An 8,507-nucleotide genomic window follows, 5' to 3' on the forward strand; every position below is an offset into this window, starting at 1 on the left:
ATTAACTAGTTCCAGATTGCACCTGTAAGAAATCTGAGCCAAGTTTGTTTACTTCATTTTACCACGGATTCGTTTACAAACTAGGCACAATTCCATGCAAGATTTTCAGAAAGATTGAAACTAAAAGATGATGCTGTGCCGACTACATCAGACAGTAATGTTGCATCACACAAGTGTGAGTAACTGTTTTTATTACGTGGTCACTATTGCTTTGTATGTTATTACAGATCATTTGATATTTACTGAGTATTTGTACGTTTTTAACCTAAAAAACAGCAGTGTCCATCTGTGTAGGATGTAGGCTGTCAAACATACACAACTGTTAGCCAATCATAGCAGTGGGCGTTTACTTCTGAGACTACAATCACCTATTCAAAGGGAGTGTTCTGATGAGGGGGGGTCAAAACGGGACAGAAAATAGCCTATTACCTCTAGACAATGTCTTTTTTTATGTAGAAATCTTGAGAACCTTGGATGGGCATCAGAAAACAGTACAAAAAACAAAAAACAAAGGCAGTTCATGACCCCTTAAACCCACACACAAAAGAGTCACCTTCAAAGAAACTGATTTGAAATCTGAATAAGCTGGCCTTATCCCAGACTCACATAAATAAACCAAGACGTCAAAAAATGTTTTTATATCTATCTGTCAGACTTCCATAAGGATAAGCGTTAAAATCCTTACTTCTCCTAAGGAAATCAGTCATCTGTCACCCTTGCAGCAAACAGTTAAAGGATTAGGTTATGCAATCTTTGATGAAACCCCAGATTATAAACCTCAAGACTATCATTCTGAATGTGCGAGTGCTCAGAACAATGCATATTTGCAAATATTTAAATGTAATGGTCCAGTCAATCATACCATATATACACTATAACATATACATATAACATATGCTTTAGATGAATTAAGAGCTATCCAGCAGGAATTCTGTATTCTGTGAGGTATTTCCTCTCCAAACCTCAGTTTGTGTGTGTTTTTTGTTAGTCGAATCTGTTGGGCTGCCACAGAGACTCAGCCTAGCTTTATTCTCATACCTTATATTCACCATACAATCCATCTTGGTGTGCCTTAAAGGGACCACATACTTTTTCCCTTGACATCCACTGAACTATTTTCCACCCTCTCTCTGACCCAAATAATGAAATAAGGGTCTTGATTGTTTGTTTCTTATCATTAAAAAAATTATTAAAAATCTTACCATTAAAATATAGTTTTTTAGTGAATTGTTGCATGTCTTCAACCAAATCCCTGCAGAATCACACAAGGCATTTGCATGTCCTGTGGTGAGCATGCAACCTACTATTAATTTCAACAGAATATCTGAGAAATGCATTTCCACTGCCTCCCAAATGTGAGGTGTCAACAAGGCAATGGCAGATGTTTTCTGAGGGGCTTTAGGGACCTTGTTGCAATATTATTTAAATAATCTTAAATATAATGTTGTGACATGTGAAAACTATCTGCTTTTTAAGATTGGACTGCTGCATTTGACTTGAGAATGAGAGAAGAAAAACTGTGGTTTAGTAGCTCCGTTGGTCGGTTTGCGTACCATCCCCCTTTCAAGGGGAGAGAGAGTGGGATGCCTTACTGGGGATAATGATGAGCAAGCATTTCATACAGTCCAATCAGCTGACAGTATACATCATCAGAACTATTTCGCAGAAAAGATATACATTCTGTTGTACGTTATAGTATACTATTTCTAAAAATGTACGAAGTACAATATGTCAAATTTGACCACCGGCTTGTATCCCTATTATACTTGTGTATGTGTCATTCTGTTCACTCAAGTGAAATTTCAATAAGATTCAACCTAGGCTCATTGGAAGAATGCACCTTTATTGAGTTTTTATTATTTATTGACAAAATAAAAAAGACACTTTTATGTAACAATTTCTTCTTGTGAACAAACACAGAAAGAGTTACTTGCTGAATTCATTGGATCAAAGAGTTTAGTTTCAGTTATTCCTGAAGAACAAGTATGTCAGAAATTAGGCCAAGACATTATGTTCTTGTTTGAATGGAGACTGGGTGGGGTTTTTTATTTTGATCGCTTGTGTCAGTGTAAAAGTGCCTATTTAATTCATCTGGACTTTCCATTTTAGGCCTGACTGCCGCTCTTCTCCAACTCTGTTTAGGAGTCAAGTACAAGGGAGAATGTTGACCTACGGGCATAGATCTTACACAAGGTGCCATAAATAGCCATTTCTCCAGAGAGCCGGAGTCTAACGGTTGGCTTTCTAATTGTCTCAGCTTTCACTAGTGTTTGGAATAACAGGCCTTTCTGCTGAACGTCTTCCCAGCTGGATGTGAAACTCCATGCCTGACCTACTGTAGGAATCACTGCCCACTGGCCTCCAAAAATATAGACACTGAGGAGAGAATAGGTTCTCATGAAATCTATACCTATGTTAAAAAGATCAAAACAGCAAATTGAATAATGTAACATTATGCAATAACTCAGTGATAAGTCAATTAAAAAATATAAAGGTTCATATTCTGCCTTGCATTACATAATGTTTGTTAATATTACTAACAGTTATACAATGTCCATTTGGAATAAGTTTCAGCACATAAGTGATGTCACAGTAATGATGGATTTGTTGTTCACTCAAGTGAAGAATATTTTCTTGAAGAAGACAATAACTTGTATGTATGACAGTAAAAATGAAGGGATCATTGTGGGTTGAAGCTATGAATTATTCATGTGTGCTGAATGAGTACTATGTTTGTTGGCAAGCATACATAATAAGAGGGGTCTTCGGCATTTTTAAATAGCAATATGCATGCATGACACAACTTTCAATCTAAACATCACTTTTAGTTATTATCATACTGCCTTTATTAAAAGTGTCTAAAAAGTCAAAAGACTATCAGAATTTGATTTGAAAACTCTGTCACTATATTTTAGTTTTCTGGCCCAGAGCTGTAGGCAGAAACTTACATAAGGTTGTTTTTAAAAAAAAAAGCTTGTCACATATTCATTCAGTTTGGCGGAGGAGATTAACACAAACACAAGGGCTTCAAGTCGAATATTTCTCATTCTCAAAACATTGCACTACACCTTCGAGACTCATTTCAAACTGTGACATCAGGCCTTGTTGGCCAGGCTCCTGGGCGTGCACCGAAATCTGAGGACCAGACTGAGTCTAGTGTGGATATGGAAAAAAAGACTACAGTGAGTGGTTCCCTTTATGCAAGAAAACAAAGAGGTCAAGGTTTAAGCAAAGCCAGGACTGGACAGTATGATGCTTTTTGTTTGAGGAAAGAGTTCTAATTCGGATAATCATATAGGTCTGCCCTGTTGCCATTTACTGTTCCGATGTGAAAGGGAGAAGGTAAACATTTAGAGCTGGGGAGAGTAACAGTTGTCAGGGGGAGAGCAGTTGTCAGTGGTTGAGCAAGGACAATTGGCATCACTCGCACCGCCATCTGGGTGGGCCGTCACTGCCTCGTACTTGCTCACAGATGTAGAGCACTTCAACACACTGAGGGAGCCTTGTCTTGACTGAGAGTCACACACACACAGTGGGGGCAACACCAAGACCGATTATTAATGTGGCAAGTTGTTTGGTTAATGTACTTGAGTTAAGTGCTGTCGTTTTGTTTGAGCACAAGCATATGGCAGTGACAAGTGTTAACATCTGAGTGACTGGTAACTGAGTAGTAGTATGCTGGAATGGTACCAGTTCCCAGTTTTACACAAAATATATAAGGCATTTTTTTTAAATAAACAAAAATATATTATATAATATGAACACCTCCCCACAGAGGTAAGGATACCTTTGATGGAAAAACAAATCCTGGAGAGGAAATACTAATAAGAATCTCCAAAACCTGAAGCATGCAAAAAACATCTGGTAACACTTTAAGTGTTTGAAGGAAGGAAATGTGCAATAGCTACATTCATATGAACCAAACTGTAATGAAAACTATGTCTCATGTTGGAGCCATGGCCTAGTGGTTAATGCATGTGCTCTACATACACAGGCTTCTGCACAAAATGATACAAATAGTGTAGTTGAACTTATAACAGGGCTGTAAAGTGCAGCATGTATGTCGGACATGCTATGTAAAACGGCCTGTACAATGGCCTGTAGTATGTGATACAGTTTTGCATGTGTGTGAGAGACAGAGCTACTTTTCTGAAGCAAGGATTTCTGTGTGCTTGTTTGTGTGTGGTGTGAAATCGACAGGCCACTGCCACTGTATTTTACTTGGTAGTCTAATGGTTTAGAAAATAATGTCTTGACTGCACTGAATCCATATATCTAACTCCATTTCCCACAATTCCTATTGGTTTGCACATGAAAGAGTTAAGTGATGTCTGTCACAGTGCTACATTTGTGTGGCCTACGCTACAAAACTTTCAACCTCTGTAGCACCAGTGCTATGTGCAAACATAAAGTTAACATACAACCCTGTACAATGTGTAAACTTATAAAATAATGTGCTAGGCAGAATCTGGTGTAAGCCTCTGGAGTATTTATTTATATAGCATTTATACTGATGCATTCAGCAGATGTTTTTATTAATTTTTTTCTTCTACACTGCATTTAAGTTACACATTTTATAAAACATTTGAAAAATAAATGTACTATTTTATTTAACTATTTGTTTTAGTTGAAACATAAAGTTCAGAGAAAATCTTATTTTTTTTAAATGTTCAATAAATGCATTATGCTTCTAGATTCAATGAGCATTTTTGAGTGTAAAATAAAAATGAGCTCAGCACTGACGAAAATAACTGATTTAGATTGTTTTGCTAAAATTGGGCAGGTTTAATACATAGCAGATAGCACTCCATACTCCACAGTTATTTTACATTGCTTCAGAGATTTCTTACTCTCAAGAACAACCCTGACAATAAGGATATTAGTGACCTACAGTAACTGTCTCTTTGCTACTACAGTATTTACTGCACTATTCAGCATCAACCCTTGTGTGAGATCAATACAGAGAGTACACAAAGTAATCACTTTAGTGAATTAAAAAAGACTAAATAGAGGTCAGAATCATAGCCTAGCATCCAGTGAACTGAGCTATGTTGCTCATTCAGGGGATGCAAGTTTAAATCTGATGCAAATTTGAGACAGGGAGAACAGTCGTTTCAGCCTGTTCTCCCTTGTCATTTCCTGCCCCACTTCTCTACCGTAGCTCTCAATACTACAGGGAAAAGACTTAAAATTAAAACTTAATAAAAGAAAGCCTTGAAATTAAATTAGCTGATTTAGATCAATCTCAGTGAAGAGAGTGTGTGTTTTAATGTCACCGCCACTGACTGATAAAGCTGTGGCCATATGGATAACAATTATGGGTAATGGGCGTGGATAAAAAGCTCATTATGCAATAACCATTATTTATTTATTTCTTTTATTTTATTTACAGTAAAAAACAATAGCTGGCCAAGCAACAGAGATATTTCCACAGAGATCTACTGCAAAAATGGCCTTTAGGCAAATTGTGGTCTGACAACAGAATAGATAAATTAGCTAGCTCATCCTAATGACAGATAATTATAACCATTATTCTTGACAGTCAAGAGTTAGCATTGCATAATTCAACAGCAGGAAAATGTGGTGCTTAAAAACATTATTTGGCTTAAAGTGAGGGATGTCTGTGTTCATTTACTCAGCACCATGTCCTTCCAAACTTGCATGACTTTTGTTCCTCTTCAAAACACATTTTCAGTGAAACTTGAGAGATTGCTGTCCTTCAATTGAAAGTCTATTCAATATTTGAGCTGCCACAAGAACTAATGAGGGTTATTCTTATATATCAACTGAGTACAGTTGAGCTTCCATGTATGAGCACTGACCAATGTTTATTTGTAAATAAAAGCCTAAATTAAATCTGTTCATCATAGTTTCTGTACAAATGGGGGTGAGTAAATGATGATTTAATTTTTGGGTGAACCAACTCTTTACAGGCAATATTTGTGAAGGTTTCAAGCAATGCAGTGTCACAGTAGCAGATATTTATAATCAGTTCTGAGTAAATGGATTAAAAAAATGCATGTCTCTAATGATTTAGGACAAAGACTGTGAAACATACATAAACAGATTCATACGAATAACTAATCCCTATGACATCAACAAAAAGCAACAGAAGATAATGTGCAGTCTAGTCTCAGTCTCAGACAGCACACCCACAGACCTCCCACAATCCATTCACTGACTGTCTGATTGCACCCAAAAATGACTGAAATCACCAGTTAAAACCTGGAAACAAAGTAAAGTTGTATATCGTATTTTGTCCTCACTCAGAAAGTCAGATTTTTTCTGTATTCCCTGTTAAACAGATTTGACCAGATTGCAATGAGGACCAGACATTATGCCATAGTCAAAAGTCTGGCTACACACAAGTATGCCTATCAGTGAACAGTTTATATGTCTGCCAGATGAGCAGTGTTTATATTTAGTTACTCAGCCATCCATAAACAGAGCCACGTCAGTTTGTTACACTGGTATGAACGTTCATATGAGTACAAAAAAAACTGGACACAATTCAGTGAAATCTCTCTTCTGACCATCACTGAAAAGGTGTATCCCATATTTTAAAATACGAGACAATACAAACATTTTGGAAAATTAACTAAAGGATTATAAATAGCATGCACTAACACACATTTACAGGTTGCATTTGAGGCTGTGAGCAAAAATGTTTAAAAGTTATTCTGCTCTCACCTACAGTTAAATGAGACAGGCCAGTATGAGCAATATGAGGGCAAAATGACTGTAAAATACATCTGCAAAGAAGCCCACCCAAAAGCTTACACACAGATCTGTCATTGGCCTACTTCAATCTACTGAACATCTGAGTGTGGAAAGGCAAAAGCAGCATAATTTACCCTCTAAATATGTGTGCATGTTTGTGTATGGACAAAAGAGAGATACACTGACCATGTTTTCTCTTATGGAAACACTGGAGATGTTCTCTCTTTGGATATTATTTAAGCAACTCATAAAATCATAAAAATACACAAGAACAGTGAATTGCAAGATGTAGGCCATGAGACCAAACAATGTCTTTCCTAAATAGCTTGGCTTCTCACTGTCTTTATCTAATATTTACCAGAATTACCTTTGTTTTGATTTGCACAAATATAAACATTCAGTTACAGTATGTTGGATATTCTAAAGAAGACCACATCATATTCTGTTTATGCAAGTGTTATTTGTGTAAATGCATAACCAGATTAAGCCAATAATCCAGTTTCTACATTCTACTTATTGCAGTTTATAGTGCTATACTGTGTGTTATTTTTAAGGATATGACCGAGAATTAATGAATGAGTGCATTTCTGGTAACTCCAAATAATAGCAGTTTATTCATAATATGCTGATTATAAAGGAATATTCCTCTAAAATCATAATATTCCACTATAATGAATGAGTGCATCTCTAGCACCGCCAAACAGTAAAGCAGAATAAAGGAACCAAAACATAACCACCCAATCAAAAACAACAAAAGAAAGTGTGCATGTAAACCTGCCGTTAAGAAAGAAGAAAGAGAATGTAGAAACGCAGACACAAAAGAAAGCATCAGAGATGTGTCTGGAATACGGAGATTCCATAAACGAATCACATGAACTGCACTAGACTGAAGGATGCATTTCAGAGCTGTGATCAAGAGGGAATGTTTGTAAACAGCTTCGATTTAAATCCACTGAAAGTGAATGGACTCTATTGCTTTCTCTCGTGCATATTCATAAACTGGTTCTTAAAATAACTACCAATTATACGTGCATTTTGATTTAAATCGACTGAATTAATTTAAAACAGGCGACATAACCGAGATGTTGGTAAATGTTGTGGATTTCAAAACGCTCACAGCCCAGTTGCAAAATTATAATAAATATAATTATAATAGGCTACATATATTTTATTATAATGAGAATCACTTAAAATTACACTCTGTTGTGTCGTTGTAGTTCTTTCTGTGGCTATATTGGATCTTGCATAATATCACTGTTATGGTATGCAACATTCAGGAGCAGTGAGAATAAACAGAGAACCGAATGGTATAATAGCGAATTCATAAATAAAATCCCCATAAATGGAAAAATATATATATATATATGTGTGTATATTACCGTTTAATTGAAAAGTCTCTTCATTCCTTCGTCGCTGGAAACATGGGAGGTAAAGCGAAGCGAATAGCTAAAATCCCGTGGCGAATACAATAGCTGCATGTAACAGTATTGAGAGGAGCGCAAAGCAGCACGTCAGAGAGCAGCTTACAGTTCGATCCTGGCTGGCAGCTGGTCACGTGATCTGCCGGTACAGCCTGCTGTGGACCGCTGCTGGCAGGGTAGGTCACGTGACAAACTATGGAAATGATGACCGTCCATAGGCATCTACTGAGCAAGCGCATCTACACCTCTCAGTGATAAAGAATGTTATACAAACTTTATGCAAAATGTCTAAACAGTTTGGTGTGGTTTGTGTTGAGCCTTAAAGGGATAGTTCACCCAAAACTGAAATGTCATGTTTTAAAGAGG

At 36.7% G+C, this 8,507-nt stretch overlaps 1 protein-coding gene across 1 annotated transcript in view; it reads right to left on the reverse strand.

Annotated features, from left to right (window-relative positions):
• LOC107696637 (USP6 N-terminal-like protein) overlaps nt 1-8,226 on the reverse strand; it is a 32,784-nt gene extending 24,558 nt beyond the window's left edge. The window contains exon 1 of the mRNA XM_016497084.1: nt 8,100-8,226. The gene's annotated coding sequence lies outside the window, so the exon portion shown is untranslated. The remainder of the gene's footprint in view (nt 1-8,099) is intronic.
• Between the last annotated feature and the right edge of the window lie 281 nt (nt 8,227-8,507).

This window comes from Sinocyclocheilus anshuiensis, unplaced genomic scaffold (assembly GCF_001515605.1).
Source record: "Sinocyclocheilus anshuiensis isolate Anshui unplaced genomic scaffold, SAMN03320099.WGS_v1.1 scaffold502, whole genome shotgun sequence".
NCBI lineage: Eukaryota > Metazoa > Chordata > Actinopteri > Cypriniformes > Cyprinidae > Sinocyclocheilus > Sinocyclocheilus anshuiensis.